General features: G+C 31.1%; 1 protein-coding gene and 1 long non-coding RNA gene across 5 annotated transcripts in view; one reads left to right on the plus strand and one right to left on the minus strand.

The window, feature by feature from the left end:
- Positions 1–18,350, plus strand: part of LOC122711723 (tyrosine-protein kinase Btk29A) — a 159,448-nt gene that overhangs the window by 45,038 nt on the left and 96,060 nt on the right. The window lies entirely within an intron of this gene.
- Positions 12,879–16,781, minus strand: LOC122711739. Of its 2 annotated transcripts, XR_006346174.1 has the most exons (4): positions 16,459–16,781; positions 14,422–14,855; positions 13,109–13,305; positions 12,879–12,959 (listed from the first exon to the last, which is right to left on the minus strand). It is a non-coding gene; the product is annotated as an uncharacterized LOC122711739 (long non-coding RNA). The 2 variants fall into 2 exon arrangements; XR_006346173.1 differs by lacking the exons at positions 14,422–14,855; positions 16,459–16,781 and adding an exon at positions 13,474–14,037.

Here is an 18,350-nt window from a genome sequence, read left to right on the forward strand (position 1 = left end):
CGTGACATTTCGCCACCGTTTTCCGCGTTCACAAGTACCTTGACATCTTTCTCAACAACTTTTTCTGGAACGTTTTATCCGCCTTTACTATTTAACCGAACACTACCCCCACTCCCTGCATGCAGTCCCTCCCTCCCCTCTCCATCTCCTTCTGGGTGGGGAGAACCGAGATGCTCTCGCGCGCTTAGAAGCGACGATTTACTTTTAATTTGATTTAAATTTCGATGTGCGTGCGTGTATAATCGATCCTTGGTTCGTTCGATTTTTTTCGTAACGAGAGAGAAAGTTTATCCAGAATTCGGTCGCATTATTCCTCGTGATTGAATCCAAACTAATTTGATAATTAACAGTTTTTTTTTTGTTTCTGTCATTGTGAAATAGGTGAGGCTTGCTTCAAAAAAATTTCTATCGAACGAAATTTATTATTTGTCTCCGTTTCGTTCATGAGTCGGTATAAGCACGCGCGAAACACCTTTTTTTCATATTCCTCGAAACGGAGATCAAAGCGGTTCCCACGGTTCGAATATTCAGATATCGCTTTTGCGGTTCAAGGACTCGTGGATGAATCGAGGTCAAGGGTCGAGTTTCATCGGCTAACGCGTTTTTTTTTTTTTTTTTTTAAATCGGTTTTTTCCTTCAAGAGGATAATTTTAACAAGCGGCGGTGGACGATTTCGGATGGAAATGTTATTAACGAATGATAAACCTGTTTGGTGGTGCATAATTCGCCCCCTGATGATTTAATATTAGCGTTCTGGCGTGGCGGCGATCGTGTAGGTGTGGATTTGCATGTGTTTGCGGCGTGTGTGCACGGTAGCCGCAAACGATAACGCCAAATGTTGGATTAATTGTAGCGTTGCGATAGCTGTTTACGCGGAAACTGTTATCCGGCTCGGCTGATTATTTAATTACACCGGTGGTCGCAGTCGGTATCGGTGCACAACCTATGGATTAATAGAGACCCTCCTAGGTTAATCTTTTCCGGTTGAGTGCATTCGCATAATCATTGTTAGAATAGTTTATATATTATATATATATATAATTACCATTGAAACGAAGGAATGCTCTACGATTTGAAGTATTTTGCAATGTATATTTAAGTTTCGATGATCGATCAGAGATGAGTTTTTCTAAATAATTTCTTCCATAGACGAGTGTCGAATAGAGTTGGGCATTAATTAATTGAATAAGTAACTGGTTAAAAATTTCGAATAAAATTACTTATAAGTAATTACTTATTAAAATGCTCAAATAACTAATTTATTCGTGGCTATTATCGATCGTGGCTTTTCATATAATCTCGACCATTTGGCATTGCAATTATTTGCAATGGATTATTATTATTATGTTTTGAACAATGAATTATTAAAGCAACTTTATTCGTAATAACCAATCAAATTTTACCCATTAGTGTCAAATACAGGAAATAATATTCTTCCTTTTCCTCCCCTTTTTTCTTCTAATTTTAAATATATCTTATACTTTTTTCCCGAACTTGAAGAGTCTAAGAAGTAACAATTTAAGAGAATTATTTTATTGTTTATTATTCATTTACAATACGTAGTAAGAAAGTACTTACTTTTAAATTATATCATTTCTTGCATGAAGGAGAATCAAAGTGACCCAAGTATCGTAAATACTTTTAAAATAATCGTATCTGCGAGAGCCAGCCAGATCATCGTACCAAACTTTTCGCAATATCACATTTATTCGGATGAATCCGGATCCAAGGAAAGTTTGGACGAAAAGCGAAAAGCATCCCGCTGCTAAAATTTCAAATTTTTATTACCATTAAACGAGGATTCTTTGGACGGGGGAATGTAATTGCACCATTTTTTGGCCACAACGCGGTCATAAGCCGCCCCCGTCTCTTTCCATCCTCTACGATTATCTTCGACGGGTGCAGATTGCACATTGCATCCATCCATTTCGATCGTCATTTAAGATGGAAACTTTTCCATTTCCAACTGGAACGCGACACGACACGACACGAAGAAAAATTTACTTTGGAACTCGTTCTTCAATTGGTATTCCGTTTCCAAAGGGTTTGTCGGCCCGTTATGTTCGTAATATCAGGCGATCGTATCGGTAAGTTTGGCCAAGATAACGTGCCAAAGAAAAAAAGAAGTTCCAAAGAATTTTTTATTTTTCTTCATTTCTCAATTTTAATGGAGAAATCGTATTGTCGAAAATCGACGATTGGCAGAAAAGTATCGTATCCAAAGAATAGGATACCATAGGATTATTGAGAAATTCCAATGTAAACTGAAATCAATAAAATTCAAGAGTTAATTATCACAAGGATAACAATTAATTGATAATAATAGTCAAGAAGTATTTCAATTTTGTTCTTTTCAATTATTAAGAAATTAATATTTTATCAATTTTAATTATTTTATTCTTCTTAAATAATCGGTTATCGAATTTCGAAAAAGATATATCGTACAATCAAGAAGTTTCAGAAGAAAGTGAAATCGACGCGTCGATTGGATTCGTTAAATCCAAGTGCAGTGATAATTATCTCCATCGATAAGAGTAGCAATTAACGATTCTCCTGCTACGTTACATTCAGAAATCTCATTATGAATTAAACTAATCTGCTCTCATCTTGCGTGATCAGATCCTGCACGAGTAGTCAAAAATCGTGAAAAAAAAGAAAAAGAAAAAAATAACGGATCTTTTTTCGTTTAATCTTCGTTACGAAATAACATAACCTATAAAAATCATACTCGATCGATAAAAAAATCTGTAATTCGAATAGATGACGAATGTTATATGCAATAAAATAACGAATAAAATGATAAAACAATTAATATGTTGAATAAAATAACGAGTAATTAAATAAGAATAACCGATAAACGATATTCTCAGTCGATAAAAATTAATAAAGTGAAATAAACTCTCCGACGAGTAAACGACGAGTTATTTAAGGTTAAAAAAAAGCAGAGAAAAAATTGGATGTAAAGGGGGAAATAAATAAATAAATAAATAAAACAAGATAACAAGCCATGGAAGGCCCCCTAATGCTCATTCGACGCAACGAATCGACGAATCCTTTCCACGATTTCGCGCTCGAGTACCGCGGCGACCGAGTTCATTTCCGTAATTGATGTTGCATAAAGTCGAGTCCCCAAGTTACGTAACTTTCGAGGGTAGACCTCTCCTACTAACGAACTCGTAATCGCGAAACGAGAGCAACGAATATATTCCTCTTGACTGTCGTTTAAGAAGCCACGGCCGGCAGATGGAGGAAGGAACGTATGCACGGGCACAACTGTATTGCACGTTGGAGTATAGTCGTTAGAATAGTATTCCGGGTATCGAGAAAATTAGATTTTCCCTTCTGAATTTAAAAAAAGAAGGAAATGAGAGGGAAAAATTGGTAACAATAATACTTACCAATTGAGAACCATCTAATACATGGAAGAATGGATACACTTGTCAGTGGAACAGATATCGTTTCTTTCTTCGATTATTCTAACCTCAAACGCAGGAGTGTTTTCTATCAAACTAAAATTTTCTATCAAGATAAACATTTATCTCGAAAAATTCTTACAGTTTAATTCAGTGTTTAAAATTCAGTGTTTAATTTTCGATATTTTCTTTTATCGTTTTCTTGGAAAATAATATTTTCGAATATAATATATTCGACAACGCTTTTTCGATGTCGCGTACAACACCGTCGTTACGTTTAATGAGTCCACGGAGAGAAAAAAGAACGTATCGCTTACAACGTTTTTTGATACGCGTAATAACGAAGTCACGTTTGATCCTCGTTGAAATAAAAAGGAAGAAAGGAGTGGGGGGGAAGGAAAAAAAAGTTGCATCGTTGATGTAAAATTCATCGGAATTCGACAAGTCACGTTGGCTGTTTTCCGCGTTTTCTCGGTCGGACGGCGTTTTCCCCGTTTTAGAGCAGCGATTTTCCGGCAGCCGGCATTCGAACAACGGCTTTCATTACTTCGTAACGAATATTCGTCGTGTACCGCCTGTGTATAATGCGCGGCTTTGTTTTTTACCCCGGTTGTTCGCCCTTTCAGTCACGTTGCACCATTTTTCCTTTCGAATATCACCGCTTGGATGGATGTAATTTGACCGAAGAACCGAAATACCCCTCCGTGGACATTCAAAATAGCTATTCACCCTCTTTCCTCTTTCCTTTTTTTTCCACGATTCTTGCTCAATTTAAATTTTTCTCTTAACTCCCGTTTTTTTTCTTTCTATTTCTTTTATTTCTAATTTCAAGTTTGACACTACTTTTTTTTTTTTTTTTTCAATCTAATCCAAAAGAAGTATCCAGTGAAAATTTTTCAAGTATTTTTTCGTCCTTTAGAATGACGATCCCTCCTCGATTCGAATTTTTCTTCTATCTCCGATTTCCCCCCTTTTTTTAATCTTTCAGATTTAATCGATTTTCATTTTCTTCTTTTATTTTTGTAATTTGTATTTTAACGAGAGAATCGAGTTTGAACTGTGAAAATTCAAAGTGTTCTTTCCCAATGTGAGTTTTTTTTTCTCCCATCTCCCCTTATCCCTGATTTTTTCCTCTGCCTTTTAATTTCATGTTTTTTTACTTGATTATTTTATAATCAGGTTTATTCAATTTTTCCCTATTTTTTTTTTTTTTTTTTATAATTTGCACTTGCAACAGAGGAAGATACGATACATCTTTTTCCAACCTCTTCCTCGATTCGAATTTTTCTTTTTAATTTTAAATTTAATCGATCCCCCTTTCCCCCCTCTTCTTTCTTTATTTTTCCCTATTTTCATAATTTGTAATTTAACCATGAACGATCAAAGTGTTCCTCCCTCTCTCTCTTTAATCTCAGATTTAATCGATTCTTCACCTCCTCTCTTTCTACTTTTCTACCTTACCGATAGAAATCGGTATGTTGTGTTTGTTCGTAGATAGATATCGCAAGAATTATCGGCATCAAGTTGATTTTTAATTCTTACGCTCCAGCACTCCTTTCCCCCTTTCCCCCAAATCGATTTTGAAATCGCATTTCACCCGGGGGATTACGATTCCACGGAGAGGGGAATTTCGTTTAATGTAAATACGCGAACAAACATCGAAACGCGATGTAATAAACAGACTGTTGCAAATAGAATACTGAAACGGGCTTCAAGTTTGATTCCAATATGAAATTAAAGTAAAATCGCTTCGATTATAATGCTTCCTATTCGCTTTTAACTAGGAGAAAAAAAAGAAGAAAAATTAAAAGGTATTGTAACTTTGGTATTAAATTTTAAAAACTATTTGTTTTAGAATCATTATCGTTGCGATTCAGATTAGAATTTCATTTCGGAGGAAATTAAATTATTCTTGTTTCTATGCAATAATGAAAGTAGAATGAATTAAGAAAATTTTCACGTAAAAGAGTAGATGGAGTTAGTTTCGTTTAATATTTCAAATAAAATGAAACAAAATCAAAAAATAGACGATATTCAAAAAATTATAAACTTGTTGAGTGAGTCCTAAAATTTTGTTTAAAGAAGCTAAATTATAAATTAAATTTCTTCAATCGTGAATCTTGTGGTATGTACATTTACTTTTAGATCTAAAATCTTGTTTCTGTAGCTATAAATAATACACTACTAAATTCACTTTTTTTTTTTATTAACAAATTTTATTACTAACAATGCTAAATACATATGTTTCATGTTAAACAAATTAAATTCTCAGATCAATCTTTCTACAAATGCAAGTATAATGGAATATTTCCACAAGATGAAATTTCACAAGAAGATGAGCACACTTACATTTGCATATTACGATATAAAATACATTTTATTCGCGTAATAAAACATTCACACAATAAAGATTCTACTCTATATCAAACGCCACGAATCCACCAATCCAATTTCTCGCTCTCGTCCAATCAGCATCAGGGATTCCATTATGAAACTCGATCGAAACAAGATGGCGGGAAGGGGACAGTTTTTGAGCAAAAAACGTGGATTCGAAGCAAATATCTAATCTGAAACGAAAAGTTTTCGCGAGAATTTGGCCTCGGTTCGCCGGAAGTTTCCTTGGCTTAACAAAAACTCCCCTACGATTTTTCGGCTCTAAGAGGAGCGGGCCGAATATTTCTGGTGACGTCTAGCCGCGTCTAACCTCCAAACTTTTCCACTTTTAACACCGGATACGTTTTCTAAATCGATTGCTCGAATATGCAGCTGGATGGGTTTCCGCGGATCGAACTTTCTTCCACCGGATGTTTTTCAAGATTCGTTGAATTGTGCAAGATTCGAACAGTTGGAGGAGTTTTTTTTTTTTTTTTTTAGCTCTTCAGTGACTGTGAATTTTTGTGAAAATGGTTAAATTGCATTGGATTTATTCGGTTCGAGTAATTGGGATTAGTTAACAATTGTGGATGGTAAGTTAATTTAAATTAGAAATATTATTGTAATTTATTGGAATTTTATTCTTTGTATCTTTAAAGAATGTATTTTTTATCATCATTTATATTATATTTCAGGGGAAAGAGTGGAAAATTGGATGAAACTTAAAAGGAAGTGACTCTCATCTCGTTTATTATCTTCGTGAATTCTGATTTTAATAATCAGGTTAAAAAGAAAGTGGCATAAAGAATAAATACGATATATTTTTTATACATTTTAATAGTTCTTTATGAAAATGACAGTATAAAGGGCTGAATTTTAAAAAGCAAATATAAAATAGGTAAGTATATCAAATTTTAATACTTAGTTTTAAGTAAAATGTTGAAAAAATGTTTTTTGGGATATATGGCGCTTAAAGAGGTAAGTATGTAAAAGGTAAGTATGTAAAAAGGTAAGTATGTAAAAAGGTAAGTATGAAAGGTAAGTATATTAAATTGTAAAAAAAAAATTTTAAATTTCGCGCAAATCATTTTTAAAAGTCGAAATGTTCGAAAAATTTTAGCAATTCTTGGAAATGACGTCAAATTCCTGGAAATTTCGAAATTCTTGGAAATGACGTCAAATTCCTGGAAAAGGTTGAAGAAAAAAAATTTTTGTCGAAAACTCGACTTTGTATTAGGAGAACATAACTTGATAGGAGGTCGATCGAAGAATTTTTCCCAGAATTTCGGCACTTCTTGGAAGTGACGTCAAATTCTTGGAATTTTTCGGCACTTCTTGGAAATGACGTCAAATTCTTAGAATTATCGAAATTCTTGGACGAGCAAAATTTTTGGCCAATTTTTGCACTTTGTATTAGGAGAACATGAGTTGATAGGAGGTCGTTCGAAAAATTTTTCCTAGAATTTCGACATTTCTTGGAAGTGACGTTATTCTTAGAATTTTTGAAATTCTTAGAATTTTCGAAGTTCTTAGAATTATACCAAAGGAGCGAACAGCCAGGATTTGCATTAAAGCATATTTTTCAATTTTTACGTTTTTCACGTTATTATTATAAAAATTTACTTACCTGATATACTTACCTGCTTTATACTTACCTTTTTTTTATAATTACTCCTTTAAAACGTTACATTTGCAGTAACAAATTCATTTTTTTTATCATTTTACTTAATTCTAATTATGGAATTTATTATACTTACCTATTTTGTACTTACCCTTTTTATACTCAATTTTTTTAACCTGTTATTCTTCAGGAATTGCTGTAGAAAAAACAAAATGTATTAGAAATTTATATATAATTGTAATTTGTATTATATATGAAAATACAGAAAATATATATAAAATGCACATATCTATTTATTGAATTTTAACTAAAAAATTGCCTATCTTTGAACTGTTATAACTTTTGAAAGAAATGTTGTATAAAATTCAGTCAGGATTTATTTTAAATACATTTATTTTCATATGCCTGAATTAAATTTTTCCTCATAAATTTATTATATCAAAAAATAGAATAAAAAAGAAAGTTAGATTTTTTTTTTCTAAATTTTATAACTTCAGTCGATTCTAACAAGCTTAATAAACTTTCTACGAATTTTATTTTGCAATAAGCTTTTGAAGAGAAGTTTCTTCTTTATAATGAGCTCTCAAAAATTATTATACGATTTTTTTTTTATTCTTCAAGTTCACTTTTTATTCAAGACGTGATACAGCAACGAAAAAAAGTCGTAGGTCAACTTTTAAGGTCTTATTATAAAGTAGAAACTTTGCTCTGAAAAATCATTATAAAACTAATTGCGAAAAAAAATCAATTAATTTTTGTAGAATCGATGAAAGTGTAAAATTATTAAAAAAAAAAATTACCTTTGTTTTTGCACTTCGTTTTTTAATATAAAAAAAGACTTAGAAAAAATTCAATTAAATATCTGAAAATCAGAAGTTTGCTCTTTGAAATAAGCTGAGAATAATTAGTGTAAGATATTTCATTCTAAAGTTACAGCAATTCAAAAATTGTCAATCTTTAAATTGCTGTAACTTTGGAAATAAATATCTTATAATAATCAATCATTTTAAAAAATAAAACCTCTGTTTTTACATATCTTGGTTAAATTTTTCCCACATATTTGTTTCATATTAAAAAATGAGATGGAAAATTGAAGATTGTCTTTTCTTAAAAATTTCACAATTTTAAGTTCAATCTACTTTAGAGACTCTAATAAATTTTCCACGCGCTTCATTTTATAATGATTTTTTAAAAGGAAATCTTCTTTTTATATTGAACTCTCAAAAATTATTATACGATTTTTTTTCCATTCTTCAAGTTCACTTTTCATTCAAGATGTGATATAGCAATGAAAAAAAAATCTTATTTTCAATTTTTAAGAATTCATTATAAAGTAGAAGCTTAGCTTTAAAAACTCAGTACAATGCAAATTGTACAAACTATTTATTAATCGTAGAATCATATGAATTTATAAAATTTTTAAGATAAGAAACTATTTTCGATTCTTTCCACTCCATTCTTTTAATATGAAAGAATCATCAGAGAAAATTTAATCGAGACACGTGAAATTAAATGCTTTGCTTCTTAAAATAAACTTTGATTGATTGTCATACCATAATTTTTTCCCAAAATTACAGCAATACAAAAATATCCTTATATTCAATTTATATAAGTAACTAGTTTTTCAAAAAAATATAATTACTGTACTAAAAATCAACATCTTTATTCAAAATAAACCTCTCAATTTTCTTACCTGAAACAAAATAAAAAGAAATAATCATTATCTTTAATAAAAATAATTAAAATAGTTAAAAATAATTAAAAATCTTCAGTGAAAAAGCAAAGAAAATGTTTTAAATATCTTATATTCACTTACACGACAAATGATCAATTTTCCAAAGGAAAGATAATCGCGATAAGCTCAATTCACGTGATATCGAGCAAGGATAAGTTAAACTGTGGCAGACGTGATACTTGATAAGCCTTCTTTATTTCTTCTGGCGGGATATTTAAATTGTAAAACCATACCACAGCTCCGAATTGATTTCAAGACAGGCTGGTTTGATTTAAATGTAAAACAGCTTCCTTCACAAGTAATCATTTTCGAAGGAAAAAGCTTAATCCTGCACGTTTTTCCAAGGGAAGAAATAAAAGTGTATGGAATCGCGCTCGAGATTTTGTTCGAGAAGCGTCCGCTTCATTTCCCGTTGAATTATCCAGGAATAACAATTTTTCCACGGTGAATTTTTGTTCTCGTGCATTTCACGTCCTCGAGGATACCCTTTATCTTCGAATTAAAAGAGTTATGCGATGGAATATTATGATACTTACGTGGACTTCGTGTGGAAAATATTCCACGTAATTTTCATCTTTTCCACTCTTCTTTCTTTATTTCCTTTTTTGTTTTTCTAAAAAAAAAGTTTCAACAAATTTTAGAATAAAAATTGAGAAAGTTTAAAATAATTAAAGATTTTTTATATATACCTTATAATAATCGTAAAAAAAAATCCTTAAATAATTATTATATATTGATATTTTTAAACCAAAATATTATTCGTTATCTTTTATTTTTTATTATTATTTGAAGATAATTTATTTTTTTATTTTATCTGAATTATTCAATCTTTATATTCGTTATTTTTATTTTATAAAAATAAAGTTCAATTCCTGTAGCTATATATATATATCGATACTAGCAATAATTGCATTTCGATTGCTGCCGCTTTTTTTCTTTTTTCTTTTTTTACATGGCTTTCCACGAAAAATGCAAACAAGTTCTGCGATATATATCGTTTCTCGTTCGCTGAAAATTCTTCTCATTTCCTTCATTATCTTGGTAACAGGCAACTACTTGAAGATTTATGGCCACTCGAAGATATCGTTGAACCGTGCGTTAATAAATAGAAAGGGATAGAAAAGAGTAAAATTTTCCAGTCGAAACTTGCCCATCAGCCTGTTCGTCCGCTTTAATTTCATCTTTTATTCATCCGTGTCCATCTCGTCCCATCTGGCAATTATTACTATTAATTTCACTCGAAACGATCGCATAGAATGATTTTTAATCGCCTCGTAAATACACGAGAATGTTTGAAAGATTATTTTTTGAAAAGTATACAGATACAAAAAAAAAAATTATGCGACGTAATGCAGATTTTTAGTAGAGTAAAGTGTTAAATTTTAGCAAATTCATAGGAGAAAATTCTCTATTGATTAATTTTTTGGATTCTACTTTCTTTTTTATGTTAAATTGTTTAAACAGTGAAAAATGTTTAATAAAATTATCTGCTTATTCGTCTTCTAATATTAGATTAAATCTGAATATTAAAATTCACTGGAGTGTCTAGGTTAACCGAGTCCATCAATATTATAACTTTTGGAGGTTATGAAAAAAGATTATACGATTGAGATCAAGAATATCGAGAATTTTCATTATTTATTCTTATTAGTTTTTTTGAAATCATATTTTCCTAACCTATTATTTATCGTTACCAATTTGCAAAACTCATTCACGAAAGCATCCAGGAAAAATTTAACATGGATAATTATCGTAATACACGCAATGCGCGGATTATTTATCTCGCTCGTTACGTTAATTAGTTCGATATTGGCCACGAGTGTTGAATTATTCGAATAAAATCCCAAGAGAAGCTGTTGGTGTCTATAAAACTCGAGTAGAGAATAAAAAGAGGCAATGCAATCGATGGTTAAACATCACATAGTTTCTTTTTCTTTTTTAACAGTCTCTCTATTGGAATCACGGTGGTGCTCGTCACTGGAACGAACGATTTTTATACAAATCTTGGGACAAGAGGCGCGGCACTCACAGAATCCCGCAATTATTTTGTTACTACACAACAACGATGCCAATCGAAACGAATCGTTTCGCTCTCGATCGACCGCAACAATTTCACTCTTCATTTTCGCGACGAGAGTGACGCTGCTGTAATCATTTTTATTTTATTTCCATTTCTTCGTTATATTGGATTCAATAATATGTATTGAACGATTATTTATTTATGATCCAATTCTTTATTTCACTTATTCATTTATGAAGCGGAATACTGATTATGTATTTTATGTAATTTTACTTGATGCATTAATTTATTCACTCACTTGCAAACTTAATCTGTTATGGATTATGTAAGTGATTTGTTATATCGTCCATTTATTAATCTATTGTTTTATTATATCAGTAATTCACTCATTTATTCACTTGTTAATTTAATAACTAGATTACTTATTGATTTAGGTATTTAATAGGTTAACAATATTCACTCACTATCAATTCAATTTCTATTTATCAGATCAATCATTTACCAATTCATTTGTTAGTTTATCCATTCAACAACTAACTCAACAACTTATTAGTTTTCTCACTTAATAATTAGATCATTGATAGGTTACTAACTCATTCACTTAATCACTCTGTAATTTATCAATTCAACTCGTTCACTAACTCAACCATTTTATTAACTCCGACAACAATTATTCATAAAAATTCTTCTTCACTGGTTCACCTATACATAATTATCTACTCGTGCTTAATTACCATATTCTTGAAGCGACTCGTCTTCAATATCAACATCTTACTTTCTCAGTCATTTGCTTACTCATTAGCCCATTTAACCGGTGACTCGGTCGGTAACCCATTGACCGACACACTTCTTCAAACCTTTTCCTCTCTACCAATTTTCCTCGGTGGAATGGAAAAACGCGCTTTCGTCGTACACGGCTCTTTATGTCTGCCGAGTACCTCGTAGTCATAAAGTCTCCGAACACATCTCGTTAAAACTTGATACTCCAGGCTCTTTAGTTGGCCAACCACCTCGTGTGCACCGTCTTACCCCTGGCGTCTCTATGCATTTCCGTCTTTTTTGCCCCCTCGATGTCACCACTTCCGGTCGCGCCTAGCGATAAAAGGAACCTCTCGCGGCCACCAAAGGCTGGATAGATAAACGCGCGTTTTCAAGTCGTCGGATGTTAAGTACCACCCGGCCAACTCTTTCTCAAACTTTTCTTTTCGCACAATCCGCGCTCTCTTTTTATCTCTGCCGCCTCATTCCACGAGGAATGGAGACGTCTCGTTTTCAAAGTATTTTTTTATTTGTTATGATGCAATTCAAAAGAATCGTTGTCTCTTTTTTCTTTTTTTTTTTTTAATTTTTAATAACTCGATATTGTTTCTCCTTTTGAAAAATTTAAAAGAAAGATTTTGATATTTTTTCCCCGGGGATATTTTTTCATTTGATTTTATGTTTTGAAAAAAATTGCTTTTTTTTTTTTTGATTTTTTAATTCGATATATCGTTTCCTTTTGTAAAAATTCAAAGGTTCGATATTTTTCATCGAAATATACAATAATGGTCGGTTAACTTTCTGTCCATTTAATTGGATTTATTTTTACCAATTTCTATAACTATGTACTTGGATAATCGATGGTTACAATTTGATGATATTTATGATATTTATCCAGGAACATCACTGAAATCAATTTCAAATATCGAGGATTTAAAAATGTAAATGTAAATATATAAATGACTTACTTTATTTATTCATAATAACATTAATAACACTTTTTAATTTTACAATTACATCGAAGAAGAAAGCAGACATCTTGACAAATGTTCCATTTCCCCAAAAGAATCAAAGCGACAACGAAATCGATTTGTGAAACGAGAAAGAAGAAAACGTCATAATGGATCACAATTATAAATTTAGGACACTGGTGTCCTAAAAAAAAAAAAAAAAAACTCGATACTCACCAACACGATCTATCAAACCAATTTGCCGAATCCACAAAACTTCGGTGCAACGTAACTTTACAATATTAAACTTTTTCTTCCGTTCTTCGAAAGGAAAAAAAACCGAATATGGAGCCATTAACGACGTTCATTTAATACCGGAAGTCCCCTAAAAAAATCCATTAAAGCGCCACGTTACGTGGAAAGATGTGGTACGACTGAAACAAAAAAAAAAAAAAGAACGTTAAAAAGAGAGGAGGGAGGGGGATAAAAAAAAGGCTGTAAAATATTGCTCTTTATTTTAACGAGAGAGAATATTTTTTTAATACATGCGGACAAAATGGCGCCGTTGTTAGTCGGCCAAACTGTATCCAGCGTATCCCTACCTGCTCGTTGTTGAAATTTATTCAGAACGGAAATTCCATTAGCAAACATGTCCATAATGGAATTCTATTTTTCTTTTTTTTTTTTTTCTTTCTCTTTTAACAATTGTTTTTTTTTTTTTTTCGCTTATACGATTCGATCATGAATCAGCTTTTGTAGGATATTTGCTAAAGAGTGTATGTCGAAAGTGTACACCTTATAATTTGAATAATTCGTCGATGTTTAATAATGGTTGACAGAGGAAATTAAGAGTTTGGAGAGGGCTCGACAGTTTTCCACGATGGAGAAATATTGTGTGAGAATGTTTAATTGTAGAATGAATGATGCTGCTGTTCGACTCTTTATTCTTTATTGTTACTGCTGATTGTTTGAAGAGTACTTTAATTCTTTAACGATCATGCAAGTTTTATTTTTTTTAAATAGAATCGTGGGTAGAATTTTCTTTGAATTCTTCATCTTGTTCCAGAATACTTTTAATTAATTTCAGAATAATTCATAGAATGACAATTTACTAATTACTTTTCAATTTCTTCACAATCATTTATGATTTATAAAATTTATTATTAGAATTTTGATAATCTTATTACAATCAATTGTATCAATAATATTACTAATATTACTAGAAGTTTTTTTTTTTAAATAAATTCTTTCTTGTTCAAATATATTTAGAAAATTGGAATTAATTTATTCAATTTCCTCTTTATCCCATATTCAAAAGATTCAAAATCTTAAAGTCCAAGATATTTCTTAATTCATCCAATTCTATATTCATATTTTAATTCTAAAACAATTTCCATTAAACTTAAATAAATAAAAAAAAAATCATAAATTCCACGATAAAACAGTTCACATCAATTTAATCGACAAGCAATCCTTTTTTTCCCTTTCACGAGTGCACTATCCACGTCCATCACCGGATTAGATATATATATATATATATATACACACACCACGAAATTCGCCCTTTAATCTCTCCCTTCGGTGCAGAGCATTCATCAAACTTTTAATCGCATTCGAAGATAAACGTATTCCCAATATTTAACCATATTTCCTCCTGTCCCCTTTCTTTTTTTAGTACCACCCAGTCGAGGAGGTTCTGTTTTCCAGCTGCACAAACACCAGCAACATCCAACGAAATACGAATAAAAAAGAAAAAAAAAAAGAATTCGTGAACTGAATGTCCCCACGGCACAAGAATTCCGTATTTTTAACATTGTCTTTTTCCTCCATTCCCCCTCTCCGATAGCATGCAAATTCACACGACTCCTAATTCCATTTTTTTTCCATCCATACGATATTTCACATGCCATTGGATTATCAGAAATTGTAAATATCGTGTATCGTGCACGCATCCGCGATAATATCGTCCTCCTTGGTCAAAGAGCTGAAACATATGTGAAAATTGAAATTTGTATCATTTGTTGTCTTTTTTGATACGACGTTAAAATATTATTTTTATTATCTCTACAAAGTTTTCCAATTAAAAATTATTACGAGTTTTTTTTCAATTTTATTTGGAAGATGGAAAATAACGTGGAATTTTAGATGTTAAAATGCATTTTGAAAAAGATGAGAAAATAGAGAGACGAGATGTTTTCAATATGGAGGATAGAATAATGAATTGCCGAGAATGCCATCTATGATGGTTGCACGTCGTTGAAACCGTAATGTGATTTTGATGTTTCACATTTTCATGTTGAATTTTAATTTTTGATTCGAAATTAATCATGCATGTTTTTGTTAGTCAATTTGAAATATTTATTGAGAATTTTTGTCCAATTCATTTGACTTATATTTGTCTCTCTTTTTTTTTGTTCCAGGTGAGTACTCATCAATAACAACTTAATTGACTTGGAATTTGGTAAGCAAAGAACATGTTTCATTTATTAAGTTGTTATATAATTGACAAATTTCAAAAGTTAAACTGATTACCAGTCCATTCATTGTAAACTTCAGTAATCAGATACAGGAATGATTCTTCTCTAATTATCATATCTTTTTTTATTTTAAAATTGATCAAGTATATGAATAGTCTTAATTAATCTTCTTATTTAAAAAATTTTCCAACAGAAGAAAAATTTTTAAATATTGAATATAAGTAAGGATTAACAAAATTTTTTAATTTATAATCCACTCGAAATTCTATTTCGTTCGATTTTCGTCACGATTAAGCAAGTTATTAGTCAGAAGTTATCAGACGCCAACATTCGCAAATATTTGATCAATAAAGAAGAGAGAACTACGAAGTCGAAGCTTTTAATTAAAAAGCATCCTCAAATATTTTCTCAACACAATGATTCTATTGAATTTCCTTCCTTTCAAAAATTCACCATCGCGATCTTATAATTTCGTTCCAACATAATTATTCTCCATACACTTTTTATCCCAAATGAAATAGCAAAAATAAGCTTTGAGCGTGATATAACGATCCGGAAGATCGGAGATGTTAGTGGAACAGCATCCCTTGGCAATTCGCCATTCGAACGATGAATTGGAGGTATTAAGGGACATCGAGTGAGCTTGTTACGTTGTTGGAATTAGTCGTGCAACTGTGCTTAACGAAATTGTTAATTGCTCATTAAGATCAGAATTTTGATAGTGTATTGATCGAACTTCAGATATTTTTGAAAAGGATTTTTTTTAATCCATTGTGAATCGACTTTTTAGATATCATTTTTCATTGTAAAATATTATTAAAATAAAATTAATAAAATTAATAATTTCTTCATAATTACAGCAATTCAAAAATATGAACAAGTTATACAAGTATAATCCCAGACTGTAACTAAATATGATGCTATATGTTATTCCATTGTAATCCTATTTATAATTAAATTATGGTCTAATACACTTTGTATCATATTAGGAAAATTTTAACAATCCTATTATACTTGCAAAAGTTACTTGAAATGTATCATCCTATTAGTTTCGAAAGGATAAAGTAGTTAACTTTAGAATAACAATAGTTAACTTTCTGCCCACTTAACTGATTTATTTCCATCTCCTATAGGATTCCAATTTTTCAGAATTTTTGTCGAGACTTGTACACGCTTTCACAAATTCAATTTATTTTTTGGATAATCAACATGTTCCAATTCCAATACATAAATTCTGTTGTGTTACATTTGATAACACAATATACATTAACCTCAAAATTTTTATTTGATCATGAACTAACAATCTTCCCAACATGATCGAAGAACAAAAAAAAATCGAGAAAATTATATAGTACAAGGAAATTGGATCTAATTATGAAGAAAAATAATGAACACGATTCGATAATCTCAAACTTATTGAACTCGAAGATGAGATTCGACTAATTTCTTTCTCTTTTTACGTGCACTAACGATCGAACGCAAAGAGAAATAGAGGGTGGCGCTGCGAGCAATTAGTTGGTTCGCTCCATTATCGGTGATTAATCGATGAGCATTAGGCAGCGTTTTCAGGAAACGACGATCAGACCTTCGCGACTGCATCGAGCCACGGATACGCGCCAACATCGATTAATCGTTGTAATCCGAAATGATCGTGGCAATTTGACGAGGAAAGGAAAGTAATTTATCCCTTGACTCTTAAAAATTGGAGGATCGTCGAATTAATCCAGATTCTGCCTTTCTTCGATTCGAGGAAAATCGAGTTTCTTTTCGCTTTTCCCATTTTCGACGATTCGGATTTTAATTGCCGATTTTAACGAGTTGAGGATCATGGCACATCATTAATAAAAAGGCAATAATATTGTTAATTTCTAATTGAAAAATTTTGTGAAGGAATGTATATGTATGTAAAGCTTGTTTAGAAAAAAAAGAAATACATATGAAACTTTTTATAATAGGAGAAAAAGAAAAAAATGACAAAATAATTCATCTTCTTTTATGGCAAATCAATTTTTTAAACGATAACTCATTAGTTTTAATTGAAACGAAATTTAATTCGTTACCTTACAATTTTAAGAATATTACTTTATGATTTTAATTTGTCTTCTATTTAATATATTTTTTATTACTCACCTTATTTATATATTCTCATAACTTCATATAAATCCTTCCTTAGAAGAAAATACATTTGAATAGACATTCAAACAGAATATTAGCATCTAATCGTAAATTGTTGACGAAGGAATATAGTGAAATACGAAGGAATATAGTGAAATACGTACAAAAAAAAAGAATCAACAATCAGTTCCCAATTCGTTCACGTAGATCTGTGTCGTTCCGGAATATCAATATGCCAATCTGTTGTATAAAATATACATATATCTCTTTCTTCTCTCGTGCTACGATCGTAAATATACATGATATTTACTTTCGTTTCACGATCGTGAAAAACTTGTGCTCAAAGAGTTACGAGAGTCACGATTCATGTCTAACTCTTTAATGGCGAAGATATCTTTCTTGTTGATCGGTTACCGATGATCGGTAAAAAGATTTCGTAACTAAACATAGGGAAATTAAGATTTTTGGAGAAGTATTGTACTGTGCTAGATGGATGGATGCATGCATTTATAAATTTAAATATTGGAAATTTCTAGAAATAGAAAGATTGTATGGGTATTGGAATATTATTTGGCTTTGTGTGAATATTGAATAGATAGATATTTTAATATTACAAAATATTGAAAATTCTTGTGAAAATTTATCCCATTAAAATTATAATATAGTTCAATCCTAGAATATTAAAAGTTATTAAAAAAAAATTGATTCAAAATCACAAATACAATATTCTAAAATATCTAATTTTCTCATAAAAATTAATTATTCCATGGAAACCGTACCCATAATTCTCATGGAAAATCATCTCAGGAAATGTTCCACTCGACTGACCAATTTCATCGACACCCTCTTTCCGCTAATCTTCCAGGTACAGCCTTCCACGAAACAGT

Source organism: Apis laboriosa, unplaced genomic scaffold (genome assembly GCF_014066325.1).
Source record: "Apis laboriosa isolate Shangri-la unplaced genomic scaffold, ASM1406632v1 scaffold17_cov146, whole genome shotgun sequence".
NCBI lineage: Eukaryota > Metazoa > Arthropoda > Insecta > Hymenoptera > Apidae > Apis > Apis laboriosa.